The sequence below is a fragment of the Sturnira hondurensis genome, unplaced genomic scaffold (genome assembly GCF_014824575.4).
Source record: "Sturnira hondurensis isolate 20B ecotype Veracruz unplaced genomic scaffold, ASM1482457v3 Scaffold0009516, whole genome shotgun sequence".
NCBI lineage: Eukaryota > Metazoa > Chordata > Mammalia > Chiroptera > Phyllostomidae > Sturnira > Sturnira hondurensis.
This window is the reverse complement of record NW_028082147.1, coordinates 2,333,552-2,349,529: the sequence shown is the minus strand read 5'-3', so window position 1 is coordinate 2,349,529 and position 15,978 is coordinate 2,333,552. Positions and strand designations below refer to the sequence as shown.

At 52.1% G+C, this 15,978-nt stretch overlaps 1 protein-coding gene across 4 annotated transcripts in view; it reads left to right on the top strand.

Moving 5' to 3' along the window:
• Window positions 1-15,978, top strand: part of NKAIN1 (sodium/potassium transporting ATPase interacting 1) — a 41,179-nt gene that overhangs the window by 11,844 nt on the left and 13,357 nt on the right. Inside the window, exon 1 of one of the 4 annotated variants that reach the window (XM_037057237.1) lies at window positions 4,210-4,415. The exons of the other annotated variants lie outside the window; for them this stretch is intronic. The gene's annotated coding sequence lies outside the window, so the exon portion shown is untranslated. Of the gene's footprint in view, window positions 1-4,209; window positions 4,416-15,978 lie in introns of those variants that run through there. 4 annotated transcript variants of the gene reach the window in all.

Genomic DNA, 15,978 nt, shown 5'->3' with positions numbered 1-15,978 from the left:
CCCCATGCATCCGTCTCCTGGTGGCAGGTAACACATCAAATCCTCTTGTTCCTCTTTTTTTCACTGTGTCAGCTAAAGAGAGTGGAGAGGCCCACCACTGGTCTGGGTCACGGCCCCCAGACTGGAGTCGGTGCCCCCAGAACCAGCCTGGCAAAGGGAAGGGAAGGCCTGGCAGCTGAGGGTCTCGGGGCCCCTTGAGAGACGATCACCATGGATACAGGAGCCCTACTGTAACCAAGGAGATAGCCCAGCCCTTAGTCTGTGACAGGGGAGGGATAGCTTTGTGATGGGAAACTGCCTACCACCTGGGGGGATGAAGGGCAAATGCAGTCAGAGAGAGACTGTGGGGCCAGTGGGGCTCCATCCTGGGAGTGGGGACAGGTACCCAGGAACAGCCAGGCTTCCTTCTTCCCTTACCCTGCCCAGCCTGAGGGGATGTTGCCATGAAAACCAGTTCCCCTTCACTGACCCTCTCTAAGGAGCTGTCCCCTTTCTCCCAGTGACAGGTGGTTACCCTGGCAACAGGCCCTGTGCCCAGCAGGGGTCTCTGACTTCCCAGTGGCCCCTTCCCTCAATGCCTAAGGCAGCAGCTCTGTCCAAGCGAGGCCAACTTTCAGCTGCGGGCCTTTGCCAGCCCCTCCGGGATGGCCCAGGGACCAAGATACCGTGGGGTTCTGACGTTCTGGCCTGACCCCTGCCAGGTTTACAGCCTGTCTATGGCTCCTCCTTGCCTTCAGGGGGAGGTCTAACGGGTGGGGGTGGGGTCTCACACTTGAGCATGCATCAGCATCAGCCAGAGGACTTATTAAAACACATGTTTGGTGCCCTGGCTGGTGTGGCTCAGTGGATTGAGCGCTGGCCTGGGAACCAGAGTATCGAGGTTCGATTCCCAGTCCGGGCACATGGCACATGCCCTGGGTTGCGGGCTGGTTCCCAGCGGGAGACGCATGAGAGGCAACCATACATTGATATTTCTCTCCCTCTCTCCTTCCCTTCCCCTCTAAAAATAAATAAATGAAATCTTCTAAAAAAAACCCAAAAACACATGTTTGGGCCTTGCCCCACATTTCTGATTTAGTTGGTTTGAGATGGGGCCTGAGGATTTGCTTTTCTAACAAGTTCCAAGGCGCTGCTGATGCTCCGGTCTGGGGGCCACACATTGAGAATTAGTGGTCTAGCCAGTGGGGCACCGGCTGCCCAGCCGCCAGCCCTGACACTAACCACCTCCAGTCCCTGAGCTCCGGCCGCCAGCCGCGCTTCACACGTCAGCGCCTTTTCATCTGCCGCTCTGGCCCCCGGAAGTTCTTCCCCCTCTGCACCTCTCTAAGGCCTGCTGGCCCATTATTTCCTCCCTGGGGTTTCTCTGTGTTCTGCAGCCCTACCATACCTTGATATCTCCCTGCGGGGTCTGGCTGCACCCTGCCTCCACGGCCTCCTTGGTGACAGGCGCCTCACGCTTGGAGTTCATTCCTGTTCCCACATGGACTCTCTCTCCCTGGACTGGGTTCTCTGAGGCCTGGAGAGGTGTCCGAGCCACCTGGTGTCCGAGCGCCCTGAGTGAATGTGTGGAGCTTGATGGAACCCCACGAGCAGACAGAAAATGCAGGTGAAGGGTCACAAAGCTTCGTTTACCCAGCCGGTCAGGCGTTCGCTGTTGCTTACTCCAGGCCAGGCCCTGTGCCAGGTGCTGGGCATTCGGTGGTGTGGGGGGCATGGGTGCTGCCCCTGTGGGCTCAGGTGCTTTCAGCCATCCTGTTACAACGTGGCCGGTGCTGCACAGGATCTGGGTGTTAGGGAGAGGGCTTCTCAAAGACGGTGGTCCGTGCAGAGCGGAGCGGTCTGCAAGCAGAGCACGGACGGGCCCGTGCGCAGACCTTGCTGCGCTGGCTCCTCGCCGCAGCCCTGCCAGGCAGCACTGTCCTCCCTGTTTTACAGATGAGCCGATGGGACCCGAGAGGGGAATTCACGGGGCCGCGTGGCAGAGCTGTGGTTTGCTGGATTCCAACGCCAAATCCCAAGCTCGCTCTGTCCCCCTGTGCGGCCCACAGGGCCCAGGCACCTGTGTGGCCTGAGACATTGGTTTGGGAACCTGTCTTCAGTGAGGATTTACCAGTTTACTCATGGCAGATCCCACAGTCCCCTGCCCAGTCAGCCCCAAGCCCGCCTTCAGGACCTGCCAGGGCTCCTCCAGAGGACAGCCTAGGTGGCTGGTGTGTGCACCAGGGACGAAAAGCGGCTGTGGGGGAGAGGGGCAGGTGTGGGTGCTGGCCACGTGTGTGTCCAGACCTGTGCGTGTGACCCCCACCCAGAAGGAAGCTGGAAGTGGCAATGCTGGCTGGAGCTGGAAGAGACGACACTGTCCTCTAACACAGAACTCGAAGGAGTCAGAGAAATTTAAATTCACGGCCTGGCCTTCCACACCATTACATCTGGGGAGAAGATAGAGCATATTTTATTTAAGAGTTCGTTAGCTTAGTTTGTAACTTAAATATTTAGACATGCTTGTTTTGGCCCTGAAGACGCCCCTGTGTTGGAGAGCAGGGTCTGGCCACGGTGTGGGGCGCAGGCAGAGGCCTCCGGGTGCCTGAGCAGCCTCTGGCGGTTCTGGCTGCTCCAGGCCGTCACTGCTTGTCTGCTGTCAGCAGCCCCATGTGCCATCTGAGTAGGCTGCTGTCCCCAAGCTGCCGCAAGCTGTCATCTCCAAGATAGGCCATCAGGGACGCAGAGATCCCCCACTAAAGTGAGAAGCTGTCTGGGGCCCATCCGGCCATCACACTGTGGCCGTCAGCTGTGACAGGCTGGGCTGGTTGCCCCCACCCCGGACCCAATGGGACAGGATTGGGGTGGAAGGGAGGGGGTTGAGGTTTATCGAGGCCTGCCCCAGGCGATGATGAGACACCCAGTTTCTGCTGCTCCTTAGAATCGAGAGCTCAGTCAAGTTGCTCAGCCTCTCTGAGCCGAGGTTTTTCCTCTGTAAAGGGCTGCTTAGGGCTACCGAGCAAACTCAATGAGAGAACCCATGAAAAGCACTCAGCATAGCCCCTGGCCCTTAGCCAAAGTTTACGACGGGGTACCCGCTGTAATTACGGCTCCTGCAGGAGCCACGAGCCGGCCCTTGGAAGGTGGTGCGTGTAGAAGGCACACAGGACTGTTGGCCGCGTGGGAAGCTCCCAGGCAGAGGATCCTGGACTTCGGAAGCCAGGAGGATCCCCAGAGAACATCCCTCCAACCCTTTGTTTGTACAGACAGGTCCACAGAGGCCCAGGGGGGGCGTGGAGCCTGTTGGGTCCAACCTCTATGCCTGGCATCAGGACCCTTTGTGGACTGTTCTAGGAAGTTGACTGATGCCATTTCTGGAAAGGATGGCAGTTGGGTGTGTGATTTCAGACAAAAATACCCTGAGCAAAAATAAACACCCCCGGGTGGGTAGGAGTGGTCCACTCCTCTGCTGCATTCTGCGCAGCCATGGGCAGGTCTGCAGCTAGAGCCCTCCCCCGTGGTCTCAGGGTTTCCAGGCAGATGGTGAGGGGGCAGTGGCAAAGGGGCCCGTCAATCCAGGGAGTGCCACTAACATCGTGATGTCACACGCATTCCCAGGAGATGGGGCTCGAACCCCACTCTGACACCCGGTAACCTCAAGAAAAGGCGTCACTCTCTCCCTCTGGAAAATGGGGTCACCACTCCCCCAGCAGGGTGATAAGTCCATTCCTCATGGACACTGGGGCCAGAGGACAGGGTTCAAACCCCTAGCAGCCGTGTGACCTTGGCAGTTCTCTCCCGTAGGCTTCGGTTTCCCGGGCGGGAAGCCAGGATGACCTCAGCCTCTACCTGGCTTGTTTTCTGTGAGGATTAGATGAATCAAAGGCTGCTAAGCAGTCTAGGGGTACTCAGCATGTAGTGTGTTAGCTGTTATCTCTGGTGATAAAATGAAAGGCCACCTGTAAAGTGCCCTGCTCAGCGTATGCACATAGTAGGCACTTATGGACTGTTTCTTCCTTTTCCTTCCTCCTGTGACTCCCAGGCCTAGTGATCAGGCAGGGACCCCGTTCTCAGGAGGGGCCCCCCTTCCACCCTTGCTTCCACAGCGCACCTCTTCCTCCAGCAGGCTCTGGCCCAGGGCCAGGAAATGGTTGCAGGAGTCAGCTCCGCCCCCTCCCCTCAGCTCCGCTCCCTCCCTGTAATCTCCAGCCAGCCTGGGGGCAGAGGTGTGGGAAGTGAGGCTGCTGGATCTGATAAGAGCCTGAGCTCTGGGGTCAATACCCACCTGGGTTTGCCACAGCTCTGCCCCCTCTCCAGCTCTGACATCTTCGGCTGTGCTCCTCTCTGTAGAACTGGGGCGGCGACCCCTCCCTCACTCGTGGTTGAGGACTAGATGAGATGACGCACACGAAGCCCTTGGCACAGAGCCTGAAACAGTAAGTGCGCACAAAATATTAGCTATCATTACTAATACCAACATTAAAGTTCAGAGGCAGGAGGTTTGAAGGGAAATACTTAAGCCCTGGTCCCTGGGGGCGTGGGGTACCCTCTCAGGGGCCAGGGCTGGACCCCGAGTAGGGCCTCTCCTCCACCCCTTCTTACTGCCCTGGCTCTCCCTGGCCCCAATGAGCCCTCCCCTGGTCCTCCTTTGGGCTGGACCAGAACAGAGCAGGCCTATGCCCCCAAACTGGTAGATGGCCAGGAAAGAAAGCGGAAGACAAGACAGAGGGATAACACTTCTTCCATTCATTTATTCCTTTGTGCCCCCTGTAAAGCTGAGCAGGAGACCTGCACACGTGAGCAGACCTTTACCACACAGGAGAATAAGGGCAATGTGAAGGGATGGGTACCAGGCTGGCAGGCCCCCGCTTCACCTCTCTGAACCCCAGTGTCTTTATCTGTCCAACGGGGCTAATAATCCCACCTACAGTGGTGCAATAAATCACAAACTGGGCTGTGAGGGCCTGCTTAGATGCCGGTGGTTGTGTGATTCTCCACTGGAAGGAGAAGCGGGGAAGCTGGGATGGGAGCCAAGGCTGGGACGATAATGGAAGGGGAATCCGGAAGCCCCAGGGGAGGAGCTCCTGATGCCCACCACTGTTGCTAGGCAGACTTCCCCATCTGGCCTTTCGTCAGGGAAGTCAGAAGTGTTTGCTGTTGCCATAGCAAAAAGGCTGGTTTTCAGCAGCATTTCCTTCTTGGGAGCTTCAGTACAGGAGGTGCCACTAAATAAGTCAGGGAATTGGATTTTTTCCTCTCTCTCTATCAGGTCATAGCAAGAGTGGCTCGACCCAAAGAAGTGACCTCCCAGCTTGTTTCCAGATGTTGACTGGAGGCACTGGCCTGACATCTCTGGTTTGATGCTTGAGGGAAGGAGGCACCTGGAGGGCCTGGTGCCCCCTCTCCAGCTGTCAGCTGTCTTCCTGCTCAGCCTCCGACCCCGCCACGTTGGCATCTGGCCATGGGACACAAATGTCCTTCCCACCCTTCCTTCTGTGGCCCCTCTCCCTCCCATGTGTCCTGCCCTAGCCACCAGGATCTTTTCTGGATCCTTCTACTGGCCAAGCTCCCTCCCATCACAGGAACCTGGCATTCGCTCTTTCCTCCTCCCCAGCCTTTTCCCCCAGGTGGCGCTCTTCCTTCAGATCACTTCCTCTAGAACATCTTCCTTGATCAATTTCATCACGGCTCTCCTTCTAGGCACCTCTCCTTCCGAGCAGTTAGTACAACAGTATTTTGTTCTGTGTGTGTGTTTGGTTTTCTCTCCCCTGACCCCCAGTGAATGAAAGGCCCATGAGGACAAGAGCTGTGTCTGGGATTTTTCTCCTCCTCCTCTTCTTCTTTTCCCTTTCCTTTTCCTCCTCCTTATTCTTTTTTAAAATTACTTTATTGTTGTTCATCCTTATTTTTTTTAGATTTTATTTATTTATTTATCTTTAGAGGGGAAGGGAAGGACAGAGGGAGAGAAATATCAATGTGTGGTTGCCTCTCGTGAGTCCCCTGCTGGGAACTGGCCGGCAACCCAGGCATGTGCCCTGACTGGGAATCGAACTGTGATCCTCTGGTTCACAGGCCTGCGCTCAATCCACTGAGCTACACCAGCCAGGGCTCATCCTTATTCTTTACTGAAGTATGATTTATATACCATAAAGTTCACCATTTAAAAGTATAAAAGTCGGTGGTTTCTAGTATGCTCACAGAATATGTGCAGCCATCACCCCTATCTAACTCCAGAACATCTTCATCCTCCAAAAAAATCCTCAAACCCACCCACAATCACTGCCTGTTTCCCTCCTGCCAGCCCATGGCCACCATGAGTCTACTTGCCCTGTCCCTGGGTCTGCCTGTCCAGACCTTGTGCGGAGGTGCAAGCATGCAACGTGTGGTCCTCTCTGACCGACTTCTTTCACGTAGCTTAGTGTTTTTAAGATTCATTCATGTTGCAGTGTGTGGATGTACGTCGTTCCTTTTTACGGTTAACAGTCCGTGTGTGGACAGGCCACAGTTTGTCTTCCCATTAGCCCATTTCCACCTTTTGGCCACTGAGAATAATGCCTCTGGGAACACCCCTAGGGCAGTTCTGTGTGAACTGTTCTCAGGTATCTACTGGAAATGAAACTGCTGAGCCCTATGATCACTGTGTTTAATTTTTCGAGGAGCCAGCCTGTATTCCGCAGCGGCTGCACCATTTCATAGTCCCACCAGCAAGGCATGAGGGTTCCGCTTTCTGTACGTTCTCCCAAATTTGTCGTTATCTGCCTTTTCTCTTTTAGTTCTCCTCCTTGCTGTAAAATAGTATCTGTAGCTTTGATTTTTATTTCCCTGTTGACTAACAATGTTGAGTACTTCTTCACACTCTTTTTTTTTTTCATTTAATTTATTTATCTTTGGAGGGGAAGGGAAGGAGAGAGGAAGGAAACATCAATGTATGGTTGCTTCTCGTGCATCCCCTGCAGGGAACTGGCTCCTGCCGGAAACTGGCCTGCAACCCAAGCATGTGCCCTGACTGGGAATCGAACCACGATTGTCTTGTTCGCAGGCCCGTGCTCAATCCACTGAGCTACACCAGCCAGGGCCCTTCTTCACACTCTTATCGGCCATTTGTGTATCTTTGGAGACGTTTCTATTCAAATCTTTTCCCCATTTTTTAATTGGGTTGTTCATCAGTTTATTGTTGAGGAGTAAGACTTCATACATAGTCTGGATTCTAGACCCTATCACATCTATGACTTGCAACAATTTTCTCCCATTCTACAGGTTGACTTTTCACTGTCTCAGTAGTATCCTTGGATGTTCAAGTTTTCATTTTGACGATGTCCAATTTATCCAGTTTTCCTTTGACTGCTTGTGTTTTTGCTATCATATCTAAGACATAACACATTTTGCCATGTGTAATTGCACACCCACATTTTTTTGCCCAGACTTTCAAGCAAAAAAAATCTTTTGCTTTAATTTTTAAATTCAATTATTTATTTATTTATTTATATTTAAATACTTGTTTTTTGTGTTATAAAGGAATTTATTTTTGAACATATGGTACAAGAAATTTTTTTTAAAGATTTTATTTATTTATTTACCTTTAGGGGGAAGGAGAGAGGGAGAGAAACATCAATGTATGGTTGCTTCTCATGTATTCCCTGATGGGAACTGGCCTGCAACCCAGGCATGTGCCCTGACTGGGAATCGAACTGCGATCCTCTGGTTCGCAGGCCTGTGCTCAATCCACTGAGCTACACCAGTCAGGGCAAGAAATTTTTAAAATATTTCTTTCTTGTGTTTCTTGCTTCTTTTAGCACCCAAACCTGATTTTTAAAAAATTTTAAAAGACTTTATTTATGGGGAGCACTGGGTGGGGGGGGGCAGGGCTGGGAATACAAGAAAGAAAACTGTACTTGAACAAAAGTTAAATTTAAAAAAAAGACTTTATTTATTTATCTTTAGAGGAGAAGGGAAAAAGAGAGGGAGAGACACATCAATGTATGGCTGCCTCTCGTGCGTCCCCTGCTGGGAACTGGCCTGCAACACAGGCATGTGCCCTGACTGGGAATCAAACTGCAATCCTTTGGTTCGCAGGCCTGCACTCAGTCCACTGAGCTACACCAGCCAGGGCATGAAGGAAATTTTCTTAATTCAATTTCGGATTGTTTATTGCTAACATATTTAGAAATATAACTGATTTTTGAGTGTTGACCTTAGATCTTGCAACATTGCTGATTTAACTTAGTACTTTAAGTTTTTTATAGATTCTTTAGGGTTTTCTATGTACAGGATCATGTCATCTGCGTATAGACCTGGTTGTACTTCTTTCTTTCCAATCCAGATGCCTTTGATTGGTTTCTCTTTCTTGCCTAATTATCAATACAATTAGACAAGAAAACGATTTTTTTGCCTAATATTGTATCCGTCAATACAATTAGTCTTCAATACAATGTTGAATGGAAGTGAGGAGAGAGTGGGCGTTGCTGCCTTGTTCCTGAACTTGGGGGAAACACGTTCAGACGTTTCACCATTGAATGTGACACTGGCTGTGCGTATTTCGTACACGCCCTTAACCAGTTTGGAAAAGGTTCCCTTCTGTTCCCATTTTGTTGAGTGTTTTTATCATGAAAGGGGCTGGATCTGTTTTTGCTTTTGCTCCCCACTGTAGCTCCAACATCTAGTATTGTGGCTACTAATGGCCAGTAAAGCCAGTCTTCTCAAGACCTTTCCCTACAGTGATTCCTGCTGGCCATGTCCTTGACCTCAGGCTTGGATCCTTTCTTTTCACTCCTCTCAGCCTTATGCTGGCATAGACTTAATTTCTGGTATAAGCTGAGCGTCTCAGTAGCCATGTGGCCTGTGAGTGGTGGAGACAGGATTCATACCCAGTCTGATAGCATCTCAGATTGCAGATCCTGAAACTGCCAGGTTGGGTGAAGAGGACATTAAGCCACAGGATAGAGGTGCTGTGCATCTATGCAGAGCATCGATTCTATCCTGATTCCCAGGGAAATTAACTGAAGAGGAGGCTGTATTTCAGAGTAGAATGCCGGATGCATATTCATTTCAGATAAAACGGACTCGCAGAAGAGTCCTCCCTTGCAGCTGGCTGTTGGGGATGCTCAGGTGGGAAGGAGGTGGGGCCCGAGCACTGCTGTGCTGCTACTTTGGGCCCAGGTGGAACAGAAAGTGGGAGCTCTGGGGGTCTCCCCTGAGAGGGGAGAGCTTCATGGTTTCTCCATCTCAGTTATCCTATTGGATCCACCCTTAACCCAAGAGGCAAAAAGGGCAGGGATTACAATTCTCATATTACAGGTGAGGAAACGGAAGCCCTAAAAGGCCACGTCATTTGCCTCAGGTCTCAGCGACATATTTCTGAGTCCGACAAGCTGTCCCACACCCACACCAGAGCCCAGTAAGGAAGAGCCACGGAAAGTCAGGGGAGTTTGGTAGGGCAGCACCTGGGCCGGTATCTGCTGGAGCACCTCTGCTACAGGCCCAGGCGACCGCGACCAAAGACTGGAAGGCATGAGGGAGCCCCGGTCAGCTTCCAGGGAGCGTTAGGAGGGAGCCCTGAGGCCCAGCAAGCTGTGTCCCAATGTCAGAGGTTTCCTCGGGTGTTGGGAAGCAGGCAGGCCACCCTGCTTGGGGAGAGAGCAAAAGGGCTGCAGGAAGGACCCTGTCTGTGCTGTTTCATGAGCGAGGAAGAAAGGCCTTCAGATAAAGAAACCTTCCCCAAAGGAGGAAGCCGGGAGTAGGAAAGCTTCAGCAGTGGCTGAGCTGGGTCAGAACACAGGTCTCCAGGAGCACCAAGTGGAGTGTGGCTTGTGGGGTGGGGGCGCGATTGGACTCGGCTGATGAGAGAAGCATTTGTCAGGTGCCCTTTCTGCGCCAAGTGCCATATTTTGCATACTTTAATGTCAACTCCAAAAGGTAGGTTTCCAAAATGTAGGGTGGTGGTAGGCAGACGTCAGAGCCCGTAGGTCTGTGTTCAAATCCTGCCACTGCCACATACCTGCTGTGCGACCTAGGCTGTGTTGCTCTGCTCCCTGGGCTTCTGTTTCCACGTGTGGAAATAACACCACTCAAGAGTGGAGAGGAGTAAGTGCAGTGGGCATAGCCCACACAGGGCAGGCTCACCACCAGCCCCCAAAGGGAGGTCCTTGCTGTCTGGGCCTGTGCAGTGCTGACACTTGAAGTCTGTCGTCTGTGCCCCCAGCGGAGGAGTGTGCTGTGAATGCTTATGGGTGAATAAGGAGAGAAAGGTCAGAGCAAGGGGTCAGCTGGGGCTGGGTCAGTTGGGTCCCACCAACCCCCTAAAGGGGCCTGCACACCAGGACAGCTGTGTCCCTTCTCCTTCAGAACATGGGGACGTAGGCCCAGAATCTTCACTGTGGGTAACATCATCAAAGCTGACGTGGCTTCCACCCCTGGCTCCGGGCAGAGCCCTGAGCACTTTACACGTGTTCTCTCATTTAGGCTTCACAACAACCCGATGAGATGGGTACTATTTTTATTATTCCCATTTTATATATGGGGGCATTAAAGCACAGGGAGGTTAAATGACTTGCTGAAGGTCATGCAGCTGATAAGTATTAAAGGTTGCATTTATGCCCAGATAGCCCGGCTCTTAGGCCACACTTTTAACCACTGCACTGTATAGCTTCTCAAAAAAGCAGTAGAATCTGACCTTGGTATGAAACCAAGGACTTAATAATTATCCTAGTAATGTAGGCACAGTACTTTACAGTTTAAAAAGCATTAGAGTATGTACATTACTTTCATGGTTGGGATCTTCTTTGATCTCTAATTTCTCTGTAAAGAAGACAGGACATTATTATCCTGTTTTTGCCAGTGAGAAATTAAGATGCGGAGAGGGAAAGTGGCTTGTCCGATTAACAACACTTTACTGAACACTTACTGTACGCAAAGCCCTGTACTCACATTACCTCATTGAATGCTCATACAACCGCAGGTATTATTATTAGTGATATTCCCATTTTACAGATGAGGAAACTGAGGCTTCAGGAAATGCCTTTCCCAGATCCAAAGTGGGTAAGTGAGAGCTGGGACTCCATCCCCAGTCTGCCTGACTCCCAGAGCCCAAGCTGCTAGCTACTGGGCTCAGACCTCAGTCCCACACTGAGGAGATGTTAACACCCAATTGTTTTTCTCTACCCTCTGGGTTTTTCTACCCCAACTCCATCCTTATAGCCACCCCTGAAACTCTCAATGCCACCTTAATTAATTCTCCGTGCCTACATGCCTGCTCCATTAAGATGCTTTCTGCTGCCCTGGCTGATGTGACTCAATGGGTTGGGCGCCATCCTGTGAACTGAAAGGCTGTGGGTTCGATTCCCAGTCAGGGCACATTGCTGGCTAGTCCCCGGTTTGGGGCATGCAAGGGGCAACCAGTCAATGTTTCTTTTGCACACTGATGTTCATCTCCCTCTCTTTTTCCCTCCCTTCCCCTTTCTCTAAAGATAGATAAAATCTTAAACAAAAAAAAAGATGCTTTCTACCATGAGTTTTTGGCTTAATTATATGGTGCCATTGATGCTACTTAATGGGGAGATCTGATTCATTACCTTTCTGTTTTTCCAAATGTCCATTTGTCTGTAGCCAGCATCTCCCGGGAGAGCCTGGTTTTTGCTGGGTCTCCTCACCCCAATTATCCCTGCATCCTGGGCTTGGGAATAATGGAAAAGACCCCTCAGTCTTCTGAACACCTATGAGAAGTAGGTGTCCTGTCCCAACCCCAAGAGGAGGAAACTGAGTCACCGAGTCTCTGGCCTGCAGGTCCTTCTCTGCACTGCCCACGCCGCCTCCCACTGTGTGGCCTGGGACCAGATGGTGTATGAGGAGATAAGCCCTGTGAGACCCTCTGATTTTTTTAGGCTGACCTTGGTATCACCCTGGGTTGCCAGGCCCAGGGTTTATGTAAATTAATGTAGATATATGCTAATCAGACCACTACCAATCCCTTCTTTCTAATGGAGCTGCCAGTTCACAGGTTCAGTAGATAGATCTGCCCAGAAGGGGCCTGAGGAACCCTCCGGCTGGGGATGGGTCAGCAGTCACTGCACTGGGGTTGCCATGGAAACTGAGGCCAAGCCCTGCTGGCTGCCTCCTGACAGGACCAGGGCTGGCCAGATCAGCCCTCTGAGACAGTCCTGGGCCTCCCTAACAGCTCCAAGCTGGTCTCTGAGGACTAATTACCCGGAAGGTGGGGACCAGCTGCTCTCTGGCTCCCCGGGCCCCACCGAGGTAGAGGGCTGGGCCACAGCCGGGGAGTGTGAGGAAAGACAGATGGCAGTGTGGAAGCTTGGGGAATGGTGAACTGTCCCGAGGAGCAGGGAGCAGCACTGTAAGGGGTGAGATTCCCAAATGCCAGGGCATGCAAACAGGCTCCAGAGCAGTCCCAGGGAGCTATGTGGTAAGGAAGAGCCAGAGCTTGGCCCCAAATTAACTGTTGGGGCCTCAGCTGTTCTGTGTGTCCTCGGGCAGGCCCCTTCTCTTCTCTGGGCCTTGTCTCTCAATGGGGGTAGGATTAGGAGATATGATTTGAGTATGAGGGGCCCTATATAGTAGGTGCTCAATAAATGAGTCTACAATTCTGAGACCCATTGAGAGAGGGTATTAATCTTCTTTGGGGAGAATTTTTTTTGTTTTCTAATGGGAAACAGTTTCCCCTCTTCTTGTCCTCTTCTGCTTCCCCCCACTGTCTGGGCTGTGGCAGCTGTCCTGGTACATGCACTGAGGGACAGGCTGGACTGCCATCCATGAGGACAGGAGCTGGTTGTCACTATTCACCACTGAGTTCTCAGCACTTAGCCTACGAAAGGCACTTGAGAGCTATTTGTAGAATGAACGAATGAACAGATGTGAAGTACTCAGAACAGTGTCTGGCACTAATTGGAGATTAATAAATAAATATTAGCTGTTACATCACTGCCCACGGGAGGCTGGGCTGGGTGACTCATGAGAGGCGCTCGATCCAGAGCAGGCCCTGCCCTACTTCCACTCTGTCCCTTCCTGTGCCCCTGACTCTGGAGAGATGGCTGGCAGGTTGGAAGAGCAGTGGGTATAGAGACAAGGACTCAGGTCTTGGCTCTGCCTCTTCCCGTCTAGGTGATTTCAGGAGACTCAGATGACTGCCGAGTCCCTTCTGTGAAAGGGGAAGCTTTGTACTGAGGCAGCTGCACTGGGCTGTGGGGAGGAGGCACCCAGGGCTGGTAGAACCTGGAGGCGTGTGGTGATGGGTCTGGGCACCATCCGGCAAGGGGGACGCCGAGCTGTGAGGACTCCGTCAGAACCTGGGGACAGGCTGTACCAGGGCCGGCAAAAACAGCTTCTGAGTGGAAAAGGCCTTGCGGTTCTCAGCAAAGGTCATGGGACCCAGAGGCCCATCCCCCTGCAGGCACTGCCAGGCCTAGAGAGTGGTGTGGAGCTCCAGATGCCCCCCAAGGTACAGATGGGAACACCGAGGCTCAGAGGAGGAGACCTCAGACTCTCTGAGCTCCTCCAGCACCTCTTACAAATGTTGGTCTAAGCGATAAATCAACATTTAAAAGCTTTTTTTGAAAAAACATAGCTTTTGCCCTAACGGGTGTGGCTCAGTTGGTTGGGCATTGTAGTGCAAACCGAAAGGTCACCGGTTCAATCCCCAGTCAGGACACATGCCTGGATTGGGGGCGCGAGAGAAGCAATTGGTCAGTGTTTCTCTTACACATTGTTTCTTTCCCTCTCTTTCTCCCTCCTTTCCCCTCTCTCTAAAAATAAACAAATAAAATCACTAAAAAAAAAACCCATTACTTTGTCCTGGCTGGTGTGGCTTGGTGGATTGAGTGCGGGCCTGTGAACTAAGGGGTCACCAGTTCAATTCCCAGTCAGGGCACATGCCTGGGTTGTGGGTCAGGTGCCTTGTTGGGGGCGCATGAGAAGAAACCACACATTGATGTTTCTCTCCCTCTCTTTGCCCTTCCCTTCCCCTCTGTCTAAAAATAAACAAAAAATCTTTAAAAAAAATAACTTTGTTGTAAAAAGACATTTCCAAAATACAGGGGAAAGTGTATATATTTAAGAGTAAAAGTCTCCCCATCTCCCTATTCCCGCTCCCTAGAGAGAACTCATAGCCATTTGTTGTATTTCCCTGGCTCTTGACTCTGCATTTACAGTCACACACATTGCATCTCTCTCTCTCTTTTTTGGCCTTTTTTTTTTAACACAAATGGAATCATATTGTTTTGCAGCTTGTTTTTTTTTTCACTTAACAGTTATTGCTTTGGCCATTTTCCAGCAGGATCCAGGCTGGGACAGACAGCAGGGCTGTGGGAGCTGGAGAACAAAGGAGTGTGTGTGTGTGTGTGTGTGTGTGTGTGTGTGTGTGTGTGTGTATTAGGTGGGAAACCCAGCAGAGAACCACCCCACCCCCCCCCCACCCCCGTCATTGACTCCCAGAGAGAGGGCTGTGGTATCTGTCTCTAGGCTTGAACCCCCTGAGGCAGGAGCCACACTAACTTGTTCATGACCACATATCCTGCACAAGGCCTGGCACATAGCGGATGTTCGAGAGACACTTTGTTCTGCGAGTCGCGTCCTGCAAAGCCCATCTCCCCTGGCCCTGGCAAAGACTACCTGGTCGCCATGACTGTGCCCCTTTCATTCTCTCATTGGGTGTTTATTTCCGCTCCTGCTCAAACGGCATTGACCCCAGATGGACCCTGGAGGTGGGGGCACAGCTCAGGAAGGGCCAGGAGACCCTCCCCTACGAAAAGGCACTGCCCCTTTCTGCTGCCAGTCTGCGCGCCTCCCTAATGAGGGGGTTGGGCCAGCAGATCTCTGGGGTCCTCCCAGCTCTGTGTCCGCGGCTTCAATCCCACTCCCTCATTTCACGGATGAGGGGCTGAGTCGAGTTTAATTTTGTCAGCTGCCTCAGAAATCCATTGGGAAAAGGGGGGCTTCAGTTTGGGTATGCAGAACGGGCTGGGCCATATAATGTGCACCGACCGTGTGCCAGGCAACGGGCTGAGAGCTTTATGTGCGCTGTCTGAATCTTTAGGACACTTCTAGGCTCAGAGAGGGTGAGAACTTGCCCCAGTCACACCAGGACTGAGCTGGGGATGGAACCCAGGTCTGCCTGATCCCAAATGGCGAGCTCTTCCCAAGTCAACCCTCTGTAAACTAAAGACAGGTAAAAAGATAGTACCACATTGGACTGAACCATTCTCTAGGAATGTCAAGGGCCTCTCCCTCATCATTTCCCAGACAGCTTGACTTCTGTGTCTGAGTCCCGTGGTGACAGGCCTGGAATTTTGGCCAGGAAAGTAGTTGACTTGAAGGATTGGCTGGCAAGGGCTTGGGCACAAGAGATTTCTGATGAATTTTGTGGCCCCAAGCCCTGCCCCCTCCCCCAGCCAGCTTCCTGGGGCTGGGGTGGACCCATCTCCATTATTCATTCCTTGCCCCCCACCTGGTGTTGGGCTCCTGGGGTTGGCATCTAGACAGACAAGAGCATCCTACTGAGAACAGAGGCAGCCCTGACTCAGGGCTGAAGGTTCCCATGGCAACTGCATCCCCCTCAGCTGGCAGCTACCAGATAAATAAATAATCAGGGTGGGGGTGGGGAGGTAAGGGAAGGGGGAGGGGCAGCAGGGGAGCCTCAGGGAGGCTTCACTCTAGAAAGAGAAGGGTGGGTTAGGCTTGAAGTTGGGCCGGGGGCGGGGCGGGGGCGGGGTGCTGGCATTGCAATGGCCAGTGGCCAGATGAAAGAAGATAGTGAAGGGACAAAAGTGGCCAGGTGTGGGAGAGGTTCAGCAGATCAGAGAGCCAGGACTTGATGGCAGGCCCAGCATGGAAGAGAGGGAGCAGTGGGGAAAGCAAGACCTAAAGTTTAGCTCTCTAGCTCATGCAGGTGGACACATCATGGGACCCCAAAATACTGGAAATGGACCGGGTTTGGGCATGTTAAGTTCGTGGTGAGCCATCTGATGGGTCGTTGGTTATAAAGGGGCTGGAGGC